Genomic DNA, 12,828 nt, shown 5'->3' with positions numbered 1-12,828 from the left:
CCCATAACCTCTCAAACCTAAGGGAAATAACATATTAGCATACTACGGTACTTAGGGGTTCCTAATGTCACTTTAAAAAACTTTTAACAAGATAAACAAGAACCCAAAAAATCCACCCATGTATTTGGCCGAATTTCCCCAAACAAAATGCACCAAATTTAGCTCCAAAATTCATGCTCATATGAACTACATCTATAACATTTGAGATGGCAAATTTTCAAGCAAAATTTACTTTCAAAGAAGTAAGAATAAAACTTGTAACCATTACAACATTCAAATCAAAGACTACGAACAACAAAACCCAAAAGGGTTCACAACTAGTAGACCTAGACTCTGATACCACTTGAAGGAAAATTTGTGAACAACTAAGTTCATTAACCAATATAATACATGCATTTAACGATTAAATGGCGGAAGCATGTTTCTATACACTTTAAAACAAAACTTAAACCATGAAATTCAAAGCCTAGTAGTTGTGGTGAACTAAGACTGAACTCAAATCTTAAAGAAAGGAGTTAAGAAACTTTTATACCTTTGAAGCACCTCTTTTCTTAGCAAAGAATATTCACCCATGTGAGGGCCTTCTTTCCTTTGTCTCCTTGCTCCTTGGCTCCATGGATGTGGATGGAGGAACTTTGCTTCTTGGCTCCATGACTTCTTGGATATGGATGGATGAATGGGTTCTCCAAAAGTCCCCAAAGTTGGAGACCTCTAGTTCCAACACCAAGGATGGTTGAGAAAGAAGATGAGTGACCATGGAAGAACAAAATACAAGCAATGTTCTCCCATGGTGGCCAGACTCTCTAGAGAGAAAGAGAGATTGTGTTCTCTAATCTTTCCTCAAAGAAAAACCCTTTTGAAGAAAATGCTATAAAGTTACTTTTATACCTACCTTCATTGGAGTGGCAAACTTGTAATAAGTCCAAAAACCACTCCTTCTCTAAGCATGGCTGGTCTCCCTATTGTTAGTGGGTTAATTGTTCATCTTATTTTAGTTGTCACATAACTTAAACCTTGTGTGCCTTGTGGACCAAAAACCTTTTGAGTTCCGAAACCCAAAGCTAACTTAAGGCCTAAAAAAAAACCCTTCGTTCTTGATTAATTAACTTTTAATTAATCCTTGCCATATACAATTAATCCTTGTTGATCGCATTCAGTGGACTCATTCTCTATTGAGCACCTACATGCTTGTCTTGGTGTCAATCACATCAATGATTTGAGACCAATCACTCTCCCTGAGAGAAGATATAGCACACATTGATCTTAACGGATAGTCAATGCCCAATTGGCAATCCTATGATCAGGAATGTTTAGGATATGTGTACGAAAAAAATGGTCTCATGAACCTAACTTCTTTAGATCATGTTCTCTTAATTACATATTCCTTGGACTTATTGTTCAAGCATATAGTGTTTATATGAGATAGCTTTAAACAATAAGTTTTGCCCTTATATATTAAGCTAGATTAGTTTAACATGTGAAATGTCCATAAAGTATCATCATATGATTGGCTTTTGATAGGATTAAAAGCACACCACAAGGGAGCACACAAATGTCCTATTAATTTTCCTTATTAACAATAATATTTGTCAATTGTAGCATATGAAAATAAGGGTTTTTCCCGCAGAAGATTGTTTTATCTAACTACTTAAAATGTCACAAAAATTGGGCTGCTGTCACTATTGACCAGCCACCGAAAAATAATTATTAGACAGACTTACACTTATCTAAAGTCTACGAAATTTTATATGCAGATACTAGACACATAGAGCTACACTCACACAAAATTTTGGGATTTGTGGAGTTGATTTGCTATTTAAATTAAATTGAACAAAAACAGAACAAAGACAGATTTTTGAGTAGTTCACAAATTAAGAAAAACGAGTTAGGGGAATTGCTATCCACCACCAAATAATCATGCAAACATATTATGTTTCATTCAAATTCCTTTCATTTTCGGATGAAGATGCTCAAGTTGGCTCAATGTTAGAACTCGACCTATTACTCTTTTTTATGTAGTATGTTAAGAGAATGGTGTTTTCAAGTTAACTTAGTCCCTAACATGCAATCTAGAATGCTGTGTTCATAGATTTAACAAGTAGAAATCATTAAGAATGAAATGAGTTTGAGTCATTAGAAGGCATTGTAAGTACTAGCGTTGTCTTACTTATCCTAGAAATTGATTCACATGTTAATCGCAATGCGATTAACAAGTACTACTCTAGAACATATGTAGGTCCTCATTTGACAAGGGCAGGCACACACATATTCATAGCATTAGAATCCTAGATATGCTTACCAAGTATGTGTTCGTAGAAAACACATAAATAATTCATCAATGAGACAAGTAGTGAACCAATTTTCATCCATTCCTAAAAGTAATTCAAACGAAATGTCATAACAAACTTGCAATCATATTCGGGGCTTCAAAACAGCCCCTAACTATTAAAAATTAGTTACACATAATTCTCAAATTAAACCAAAAGAAAGACATGAGTTTGAGAAGATAAAACCGAAAGAAGAGAATGCCAAGATTTCCTCCTTCCTTTCCTTCCTTCCCCAACGTAGCAACCTTCTTTTTTTCCTTGCTTTTCTTCCTTTTTTTTCTATCTTTTTCTTTCACCTTTTTTTCCCCTCTTTGCTACTGCAACCTGTAGCCCTTTTCTTCTTTTCTGCTGCCACAATTGTTTCTCCATAACTCACCCCACTAACAACCATTTAGTGATGACAATAAGTGAGAGGAAATGCTAAAACAATTGTAACTCTTTGGGCAGCCTTTATGCCCATTACTCTCACTTAATTTTCCATTTCCTCTGATATTTGAATAGGTGTTAGCTGGCTTGTTCTTGGCTGCATCAGTTTTGGCTGTTAGTTTTATGGGATTTATTGCTTTCAATGCTTTTTTGTCAGTTACAAACTGCTCAGCCTCTTGGGAACCTTTCAGTGTTAAAACGTCCATAACTTCTTCTAGAAAAATGATATTAACAATCCGCAAAATGTTCCAGAAAATTGACATCCGTAGCTTTCCAAGCATATAAGGCTCATTCCCTAATTCATTCTGATCTGTCCGCAACTTGCTTCCAAAATCAGCTGACCTGCACAGGCAGTTTTGACGAATTTGTTACTTAAAATTCCACTTGTGTTATTTTTCTTTTCTTTACTTGACAAATCATACAAAACACAAAAACAAAGTAAATAGCTCAAAAATATAAGGAACTAACTAAGAAAAGATAAGTGAATTTGATATAAAATATATATAAATATGAGCTTATTAGCTTTAGGGCACATTTCCAACAACATTTTGATACACTAGTTTAGTAAAATATATTATGATACGGACATTTAGGTTCACTAATTAAAAGAAGTTAAATAAATTAATGAATTAGAATGTGTACAATAATAAATTTCAAATTTAATGTGGAGATATTAAATAAGATATCTATTAAATATTAAAAGAAAAATATAATATGAATTTGAATTAAGTACACATTAAAGGATTAAAATAAATTTGTAATCTAACACCATTTATTAAAATGTTAATCTTCTTCTTCAAAAGCTCCTAAATTTATCATTGAAGCTGCATAGAAAATGTTAGTCTCTGATTGTAATTTTGCTATTCTTTTGTTAGTTATGTTTTTGAGGTGTTATTTGAGCCAAAGCAATGGGATTACCTGGTTTAGATACTGTTACGATGATGATTGCACCAAAGAATTCTGTAAGTTATATGGCATGACCTGATTTAGATACTGTTACGATGATGATTGCACCAAAGAGGATCCGTTATCATAGGAGGGTTTCCAAAAACTATCCTTTCCCTCACCTTATTCTAAGCAACATCAATCGAAGCTTGTTTGCTAAATCACTAAGGAACTAATGGACACAGAGGACCGCTGCAAGTCTTGCCCAACGACTATGTTTACAGCACTAAGGTTCGCATGGTTTTTGTAGAAGAAACAAAATCTTTGTTAGTTAGTCTTGAGATAATTAATCATGAGTTTGCTAAAGGAAAAAAAATAGTGTGTGAAAATAATTTTTCATGTTTAAACAAATTTTTTTATAGAAGTTCAAGTATTACTAAAATGGATTTTCCCTCTCCCTACCCCTCGCAATTGATAAATGAAGGCATGTTGGCTATGTTGAGTAGGTGGCTTGTAGATATCATGTCAAATATTTGCTATGCCAAATACAAATACTGATGTCCGCTTGAGTCGCCTAGTTATTTGTAGACATCAAAATTTCGGTGAAATGAATGTTGACCAATAATTAAAATTTCAACGCTCACGTATCACATAAATTTTACATGTAGTGTGTGACTCAACGAAAAATCGAAATAAATTGGAAAAGTCATCAAATAGGACACGTGTCAATACCTGGCAGAAATGATTTATTTCATCTGATTATTTAAATCCAAAAATCAAGTTTTGGAATTCTATAAATAGGAAGCCAAGGCATTCATTTTGAGGAAAGAAGGAAAAGAAGGAAGAAAGAAGGAAAAGAAGGAAGAAGGAAAAGAAGAAAAGAAGGAAGAAGGAAAAGAAGAAAAGAAGGAAGGAAGAAAGAAAGAAGCCTTGAAACTCTAAAGCTCTCAAGCAAATCCCGAAGGATCAAGAAATCACTCTGCGTTCTTCGTCAAATCCTCCTTCAAGGTCAAGCCCCAACGCCCTTGAAGAACTTCCACCAACTCAAGATCAAGCCCCGACGGCCCTTGAAGAAAGTGTTCATCGTTCATCATCCGTTCATCCTAAGATCAAGCCCCAACGGCCCTTTGGATCAACAACCTCAACAAATCCACACATCCAATCGTTCTTCAAGATTAAGCCCAAAAGCCCTTGAAGATCCGCTCATCCATCAACCTTCAAGATCAAGCCCCAACGGCCCTTGAAGAACTTCCACCAACTCAAGATCAAGCCCCGACAGCCCCTTGAAGAAAGTGTTCATCATTCATCATCCGTTCATCCTAAGATCAAGCCCCAACGGCCCTTTGGATCAACAACCTCAACAAACTCATACACCCATTCTTCAAGATCAAGCCCAACGCCCCTTGAAGATCCATTCATCAACTGTTCATCCTTAGATCAAGCCCCGACGGCCCTTTGGATCAACAACTCATCCACAAACCTACACCCTACGAAGATAGAATCAGAGGACCAAATTACAAAGAGATTGTAACCCCAAAATCATTAATACAAAAAATATATTTTGTACACGTATTCTTGTCTCTTGTTTTCAGGAATTTTTCGTGTTTACATTATCATTTTACCAAAGTTTGCAAGAAAACGAATAAAAGAAGGCTTTTTATATTAGCACTCCACAAAATGTTGAATGAACCCACATTAAAATTTAATATTAAATTACTTATTCACCCCACTATGCAATGACAATTTTGACCTTATTAGGTTTGAAAAAAAAAAAAAAATTCTAAATACATCCCATATCATTTTGAGGGTATTATTTATCTTCTCAACTATCAAAACCCTCCCACCCTCCATTGTTGAACAAAACCATAACCAATGAAACTACAAACATGTTGATTGATTGTTTTTGACACATGAAACACAAAATCGATGTTTTAGAAGCTTCACATGAGGTAAGACTTCATATTTTTCATTGTTTTAGTGATTTCGATGGCATCAATAATTATTTAATCTTGCGTTTGCTGCGTTATTTAAACTTCTATATTCATATTCATCTGTGAGTCACAAAATGATAAGCAATTAGATTTGAACCTAAAACACGGACCGAACTCAATAACTGTACAAAATAACAATCAAATCAGAAACTCACCATTTGGTTGCTGATTGGGATCATACTCATAAACATCAACCTCTTTTATAAGATTGTAGGTAGGCATTGCGCAGTCCATAATCTTGTTAAACAGAAAGTACACAACGATCTCATCTTCGGTGGGATTAAATCGATACCCTACCAGTAACTTGACCTCCACTTCTTTCTTCCCTTCTTGGACGGTCAAACATTCAACATATCAAACCCCTTGTACTTGTCAGTGGACTGCAAGGAAGCTGAAGATGACTGCGTGGAAGCTAAGGATGCCATGACAAAAGACAAGGACAATGACGCAGTTGATATTTTCTATCACAGTTTGAGAATAACAGAGCATATTCTATGCCTTCCTTTACCAATTAAAGTATAAGACTGGCATGTAATGTTCTTTTAAATTGGCATGCATGCTAAAACCCTAATTGGTGATCTGCTAATTACCCTATATAGCTTAGTAATCAATCGCATTAATCTTGCAGTTGCGGATGTGTTGTTGTGGAGGAACCAAAATGTATTAGCTGCACTTTTGATTGCCATGACAATAATTTGGTTTCTTTTCGAGGTTGCTGAGTACAATTTTGTGACACTCCTTTGTACATTGTTGGTGATCTTCATATGGCGTACGGCTGCATATATATAAGTGGGGTGCTAATAAAAAAATATCTTATAAGATTTGAGAAATGTGGGGTGTATAGAAAATGTGGGGTGTATAAAAAATGTAGAGTGTATGTACAAAATATAAGGTGTATAATGAGAATGTGAGGTGTGGTGGTATTATGGGAAAGTATGTGGAGTGTATTCAGATAATTTTTAAGTGAAAAAGCGGATGTGGGGTTTATTCAACAATTTGTGAGGTGTTAATATAATAAGCCTAAAAGAAAAGTACATTGTTGTTTTCAATTTGGATAATATTAAGTAGACTAAATTTTTAGACCAAATTTGTAAATTATGTGATGCATCACCAACAAAAAATTATCACGTTATCAACACTTAGTAATAATTAAATCATTAACAACCACGCCATATTGTTTGTAAAAAATAGTTTAAATAAATGGTCTCCCTACCATTACCCTTTTACTTTTTAATATTTTTTTTTAACAAATGATATAATTTACAATAAGGGAGGGGGCTTAACTTAACAATGAGTTTGCAATAATGTGGTTCAAACCTTTGAGGAGAATTGAACCTAAGACCTCTCACTTACCAGTGAAGAAGAATGCTACTCGACCATAATTGAACTTGTAACTCATTTCGTGTGGGCATTTACAAATGTTGAATTTGTGGCTCATTCCATATCTGTGTAGACTTTTACAAATATTGAATATTGAATTTGTTGCTCATTTCGTGTAGACCTTTACAAATGTTGAATTTGTTGCTCCTTTCATTTTTGTGTAGGCCTTTACAAATGTTGAATTTGTTGCTCATTCCATGTTTGTATGGGTCGTTAGAAATGCTGAATTTATGCCTCATTCTGTGTGGGCCTTTACAAATGTTTAATTTGTGGCTTATTCCATTTCCGTGTGGGCCTTTACAAATGTTCAATTTGTGCCTTATTCCATGTGGAACTTTACAAATGTTGAATATGTGGCTCATTCCATATCCATGTGGACCTTTACACATGTTAAATTTGTGGCTTTGTGGCTCATTCGATTTCCGTTTGGATCTTTACAATGTTAAATTTTTTTCCCTATTTGGGGTGGGCCTTTATGAATGTTGAATTTATTGCTCATTCATTTCCGTGTGGGCCTTTACAAATGTTGAATTTGTGGCTCATTACATTTTCGTGTAGGCTTTTACAAATGTTGAATTTGTGACTCATTCAGTTTCCGTGTGAGCCTTTACAAATGTTAAATTTGTTGATCGTTCCATTTCTGACACACCTCGATCGAGATCAGGGTATGCTGGCCGTCACGTGGAAGTGACGTAACCATGTGCACAGTGCGGAAGCTAAATAAATAATAATGATATAAATAGTACGAATAATTAGAAACTAGTGTTACACAAGTAATAATAAACAAGTGCAAGCGAGTGTGAATCCTAAGTTCAGAGCAAGAACGTCTAATGCAGTCCAAAAGGAAACAATACAACAAAAGCACACCCAAAGGTGGTCCTACACTGGTGGTGGTCTGTCAGATATGCCGGGAAAGTCCTCAGGGAATCCACCAAACGTGCTAGCCAACTAGAACCTAGAGGAGCGCAAAACAAAAGTGTAAGTGGGCAAAAACAAAGCTTTTCGAAAACCAAATCAATAAACAAGTTCTAACCCCTCGCCGTAAAACCTGTATACTTCCCAGAAAATAGTATATAAATATAAGTATGTCATGCTCGAAAAACGTGCCATGCAATATGTCTCGAAGTAAAATGCCAGTGCTCAGGAAACATCAATCAATAACATGCAAACTGTCAGCCGAAGTCACCTAACGTGACCTGTACAACTGAATCTAGAGCTCGAATCTCCATCTCACTAACTATACCTGCACACGATTCGGAACCACCTAAAGTGGTCTGTACGACAGGCCTGGGTGTAATATAAGTATGCTCTAGTGCTACGATCACGTGAAGGCTGGGCGAATAATCACAGGTCACCTACGAGTCGGAACCACCTAAAGTGGTCTGTACGACAGGACTGTGCACCTAACTTGGATCCAAGATGAGCGTGTGGTGCGGGAGGTGAACATCACGTGAAGGACTGTGCCCAACTCTAGGCGAGAGCACTAACACCGGGGGTGTAGGTTACGAGCTCTCTAAGTCTCTAAAATCACTACTGTATGTAAATATAAAGTCATACTCACCTGGCACTTACCTGTGCATCCGCGGCACCAATACACATGCATATATATATATATATATATATATATATAACTAATAATGCATAACAAATGGCAATGTAATGCATGGCATATAACGACGAATAAACGATTCAAAATCGATTTCTGGGAAAAGTATAAGTATATAGATATATACGGAAAACCAAAAGCCCACTCACTGGTAAGTGGAAGGGTCGTAACCCCCTTGCCTTGAGTGACCACGCTCGTCCTCGGGGTATGTCTCACCTATATGCGAAACAACTATAAAAACGTTAATTTTAAAGCACATAACCGACCTTTAGAAATAACTTCTCATACATTGCTCAAATGGGGTGTATGAATACACCAACGTGATCTACTCAACCTCAGGAACATCCCCAAATTTTTAAAATAATTTTTCACCGTTGCACGCGCCCCCACGAGCAGGCACGTGCCTGGCACGCTGATGGCGTTAGTTGACGCCGTCAGGATTATTCCGTTATCCCTAACGGTAACCGTTAACGGCGTTAGGAATATTCTGTCCAACTGACGGAATATTTCGTCGTCTTCTCCGGCGAGACTCCGGCGCCGTCGCCTGCGCCGGAAAATTGGGAAAACTTTAAATCGTCCTATCTTCTTCGTTTTTCAACCAAATTTCACAAAAGTGGTACCAAAATGAAGCTTACAACGAGAGGAACAAGATCATACCACTTTCAAGGGCTAAAATCCATGAAATCTCGCCTGGAAAATCCCCCAACTCCGGCCAACCTAGAAACTCACGATCCCGACGTCCAAAACCTTCAAACGAACCACCCCGAGCCTCCTAGGGACCTCACCAAGCTTCCTACAAGCTTGAAATTTCCTAAAACGTGAGAAGTCACGTGTGCATGAACAGTACCAAAAATCTGACATCATGAGTTCGACGTGAAAACGAAGGTAACCTTACTTGAAATGGGTATGGTTGGACTCCTACGAGCCTCACGATCATGGATATGTATTTTGTGTCTTCGATCTGTGGAGATTTGGGTGGTTTTGGAGTGTGTCCGTGCACATGGGTATGAAAATGGGAAGGGAAATGGCACGGGATGGGTCCAGGAATAGGGGGAAAGGGTGAGGGTGAGTGTGGGGAAATGTGTGGTGCAAACCAGCCACACAAACCAAAAAGAACAACCACACAACGAAAACAATCCCGCTATGGGCAAAATCGTCTTTTCACACGTACGTTTTTAAAATTCCCAGGACGGGCTGTCACAACTTACCCACCTTATAAGAATTTCGTCCCGAAATTCAAAACAACCATACAACAACCCCTAGTGATCAAAGAACAAGTGAGGATACAAATCTCTCATCCGATCTTCAGTTTCCCACGTAGCTTCCTCCACGGAGTGATTCCTCCACAAAACTTTCACCAAGTTCACCGTCTTGTTCCTCAGAACCTTTTGCTTCCAATTTAAAATCGTCACTGGTTCCTCATCATAAGTCAAATCCGGGTTGATTTCCAAGGGTTGAGGAGGTATCACATGAGATGGATCAGCAACATAATGTCGAAGCATAGACACGTGAAACACGTTATGTACTCTAGCCAACTCCGGAGGCAACTCCAACCTGTAAGCTACCTCACCAACTCGTTTGATGACCATGTATGGTCCGATGTACCTGGGACTCAACTTACCCTTCTTTCCAAACCGTACAACACCTCTCCACGGTGAAAGTTTCAAAAATACCCAATCGCCAACTTCATACACTCTATCAGTAGCATGTCGATCTGCTAAACTCTTCTGCCTATCCTGGGCTGCCTTCAAGTTAGACTTGATTACTTGAACATTTTGAGTAGTCTCCTCAACAATCTCCGGGCCCACCAAAACTCTCTCTCCGACCTCTGACCAACACAAAGGCGTGCGACAAGATCTACCATACAATGCCTCAAATGGTGCCATGCCGATACTCGAATGAAAGCTGTTGTTATAGGCAAATTCCATTAAATCCAACCGTGTGTGCCAAGCATCACCAAACTGTAACACCGAAGCTCGCAACATATCCTCCAAAGTCTGAATGGTTCTCTCCGACTGTCCGTCCGTCTGAGGATGATACGCCGTACTATAAAGTAGTCTCGTACCCAAAGCTTCTTGAAAAGCCACCCAAAACTTAGATGTAAATCGTGGATCACGATCCGAGACAATACTTACAGGGACACCATGGTACTTCACAATTTTCGAGATAAACAACTCCGTTAATCGGCCCAAAGAATACTTCTCCCTCACTGGAATAAAATGTGCTGACTTAGTAAGCCGATCAACGATCACCCAAATGCCGTCAAAACCATTATGTGTGCGCGGAAGCTTGTACACAAAATCCATAGTAATATTTTCCCATTTCCACTCTGGAACGGGAAGCGGCTGCAACAACCCAAACAGCTTCTTCCTTTCTGCCTTGACTTGCTGACAAACGGCACACCTACTCACATACTCTGCTATCTCCCTCTTCATACCTGGCCAATAATAAAATGGTCGAATGGTATGATACATTTTAGTAGCTCCTGGATACATGGCATAAGCCGACATATGCGCTTCATCGAGAATTACTTTCTTTAAATCCAAATTATTAGGTATGAACATCCTACCCTCCTGCTTCAACATGCCATCTGAATCACGAATTCTGAGGTATCTCCTCCTCCCTCGATCTCGAGCTTGAATCAATTCTTGAGTCTCCCTATCAGCTACTTGAGCTTCAAGCACCCGATCAACTAAAATGGGTCTAACTTGAAAATTAGCAAGTAAAGCTACCTCTCGACCTTCTGCCTCTAACCTCACTCCCGTAGATCGCAAGTCTGCCAGAAGAGAAATACGACTAGCGTACAACATATTGATATGGCCCTAAGACTTCCTGCTAAGTGCATCAGCCACTACATTTGCACGACCGGGGTGATAATTAATCGTGCAGTCATAATCACTGAGCAACTCCATCCACCTCCACTGTCGAAGATTAAGTTCCTTCTGCGTAAAAAGATACTGAAGACTCTTGTGATTTGTAAAGATCTTACATTTCTCTCCATAAAGGTAGTGTCTCCACAACTTCAACGCAAAAATAATAGCGGCTAACTCTAAATCATGCGTAGGGTAATTCAACTCATGAGGTTTCAATTGTCACGAAGCATAAGCAATTACCCTACCATGCTGCATCAACACACATCCCAGACCACTCAAAGAAGCATCACTATAGACCTCGAAGTCACCACTATCGTCCGGGAGCGCTAAAACAGGTGCATGAGTGAGACAATAATTCAACTGCTGGAAACTCTGCTCACACTTATCATCCCACTCAAATTTAACGTCCTTCCTCGTTAATCTTGTCAGTGGTAAAGCAATCGCAGAAAAATCCTTAACAAACCGTCGATAATACCCTGCTAAACCAAGGAAACTCCTCACCTCAGTGACGGTTCGCGGTTGTTCCTATTTCTCCACAGCTGCCACCTTTTGAGGATCCACCAAGATACCTTGAGCTGAAATGACGTGCCCTAAAAACGCAACTTGGTCTAATCAAAACTGGTACTTGCTAAACTTAGCATACATTGGTGTTCCCTCAACCTCTTCAACACCAAAGTAAGATGTCGAACATGCTCCGCTTTAGATTTAGAGTACATCAGAATGTCGTCGATGAAAACAATAACAAACCTATCCAAATATGGCTGGAATACCTGGTTCATCAAATCCATAAAAGCAGCTGGTGCATTCGTCAATCCAAATGGCATAACCAGAAACTCGTAATGACCATAACGAGTCCTGAACGCCGTCTTAGGAACATCATCCCTATTAATCTTCAGCAGATAATATTGAGACCTCAAGTCAATCTTAGAGAATACGCAAGCACCTCGAAGCTGATCAAACAAATCATCAATACGCGGCAACGGATAATGGTTTTTAATTGTCACCCGATTCAATTGCTGATAATCAATACATAGCCTCAAAGTTCCGTCTTTCTTCCTCACAAACAATACTGGAGCTCCCCAAGGTGAAGTACTAGGCTGAATAAAACCCTTATCCACTAATTCCTGCAACTGAACTTTCAATTCCCTTAACTCAGCGGGAGCCATATGATAAGGAGTCAAGGAAATAGGATTAGTACCTGGAAGCAACTCAATAGTGAACTCCATGTCTCGATCAGGCGGCAAACCAGGTAAATCCTTAAGAAAAACATCAGGAAAGTGCCTGACTACTCTCACATCCTCTACTCGACTAGGAGCAACCTCATCCAACACCACATGAGT

This window comes from the organism of the source record quoted next, unplaced genomic scaffold (assembly GCF_019419815.1).
Source record: "Pyrus x bretschneideri cultivar Hongxiangsu unplaced genomic scaffold, Pyrus_bretschneideri_v1 Contig80, whole genome shotgun sequence".
NCBI lineage: Eukaryota > Viridiplantae > Streptophyta > Magnoliopsida > Rosales > Rosaceae > Pyrus > Pyrus x bretschneideri.
This window is presented reverse-complemented; position numbering follows the sequence as displayed.